The sequence below is a fragment of the Loxodonta africana genome, chromosome 18, assembly GCF_030014295.1.
Source record: "Loxodonta africana isolate mLoxAfr1 chromosome 18, mLoxAfr1.hap2, whole genome shotgun sequence".
In the NCBI taxonomy this organism is placed as follows: Eukaryota; Metazoa; Chordata; class Mammalia; order Proboscidea; family Elephantidae; genus Loxodonta; species Loxodonta africana.
The window spans coordinates 81,665,649-81,667,449 of record NC_087359.1 but is presented as its reverse complement, the minus strand read 5'-3'; the positions used below and the strand labels follow the sequence as shown (position 1 = coordinate 81,667,449).

The window sequence follows — 1,801 nt, the reverse complement described above, 5'->3', positions numbered from 1 at the left end:
CTGAAGGGGAAAACAATAATGGTCAACCAAGTATGGCTACCTGTTCCTTAGAGGTAGCTGTGACTACAGGCCCTGGGACTCCAGGGACCATTTTCACAGAACAATCAAACTGCAAGTGCAGCAGTGGGAAAAAGCAGAGACCTCCCCCCACCTCTGCCCCACTGCTGGCCAAAGCCTGAGGTCTGCGGCCGCCAATCCTATGGGGCCACAAGGTGGAGACCCAGGTGTTTCTGCAGGCCTGGGTTTGCAACTTAACTCCTTCCTTCTTGTGCGACCTTTAGTTACTTAGGGAACCCTGGTGGTGTAGTGGTTAAGTGCTACGGCTGCTAACCAAAGGGTCAGCAGTTTGACTCCTTGTAAACTACGGCAGTTCTACTCTGTCATATAGGGTCGCTTTGAGTTGACTCGACGGTACTGGGTCTGGGTTGGTTACTTAATCTCTGTGCCTGACATACGGAACTAGGCAACCCAGTATGGTGTAGAAAAGTGACTGATACTTGCTGTCATTAACAATCACTTGTGCTGAGCGTCCTGCTTCTACCACCCCTGGGTGTCAGCTGAGCTATCCTCAAGAGTGGTAAGAGGGATCTCAGGTTTCTTTTTCAAGACCACCTTCCCCACCAGATGGGTTAGCCCTGCAGACCAAACCAGGTAGGGCTCAGGCTCTGAGCCTGGTGGGGGCCGCTGACTCCTGGAGGCTCTGTGCTCTCCACTCCAGCTACCTCCTTGTTCCTCGCTGGGCCAGATCCCAGGCTGCTCAGGCTGAGGTGAGTGTGCCCACGCTCCCCATTTCTAGGTGCCCAGGCAAGCCCGCAGGCCCCAACCCTGGGAACGAGCGGGAGGTGGGGTGCCCACAGCCTCTTCCACTTCCTCCAAGGGCACATGTTAATGCCAGCAGCCCAAGGGGCACAGCTTAGCTTTCCTGTCAGCAGCAGTGAGTGAGTCCCCATCCTTGGGGTCTCTGGAAGCTGGGTGGCCATCCCAAGTGTCCTCATCTTGCCTCTGCGTGGGGCCTAGCCCCAGGGAGTTGGAATATACAGCTCTCAAGGCAGGGCAGTCCAGTCTCGGAGCACCGCCTGGCATTTGTTTAGTGTTGGCTGCTATGACTGTCCACGACACCAGGGAATAAAGGTAGCGCGGTGCTAGTGCGCTAAGCACTGTTCTAGGCTCTGGGGTTGCGGTGATTAACGAGAGAGTAAGATCCCTGCTTTCGTTCAACTGGGGGCACAGAGACATCAAGCAAGATGACTGAGAGAAGTCAGAGCGGTTTGGGTGGAGGTGGGGCTGAACATGGCCTGCTTGAGACCGACTAGCCAGGGAAGGCTTCTTCAGGAGGTGACATTTGAGCTGACACGTGAAGAAGGAGCGTGGATCATCAGAGAGAACGCAGATGCCGTGAGCCTGGACGCTGAACAAGCTCGGGGTGTCAACCAGTGGGGAGGACCAATCACACGGGACCTCGTTTGGATGTCATCCAAGTGTGATGGTCTGAGCGGAGTGAGACCTCATACGTGGCGTCTGAATGGAGAATGGACTGTGTGTGTAGGAGTGTGCAGGGACAGGAAAAACAGTCCAACACAGCTCGAATTCCTAGCTTCCAGTCCTAAAGAACTAGCTCACAAAGTCTCAGTGTGACCCTTATCTTCTGGGTTCCCGTGTCTTCCTGGTCTGCTTTATCCCCTCACGTGACCCTGCCCCAGCCTAACCAGCACCCCTCCCAGGCTAGCTAGGGGAGAGCCACTCTGCTCCACCTGGAAAGGCCGCCTGGGATCCATCTCCTCCAGCTTTGGGAACCTCTGTG

At 55.5% G+C, this 1,801-nt stretch overlaps 1 protein-coding gene across 1 annotated transcript in view; it reads right to left on the bottom strand.

The window, feature by feature from the left end:
- Window positions 1-1,801, bottom strand: part of LRRC75A (leucine rich repeat containing 75A) — an 85,086-nt gene that overhangs the window by 3,390 nt on the left and 79,895 nt on the right. The gene's annotated exons all lie outside the window — the stretch shown is intronic.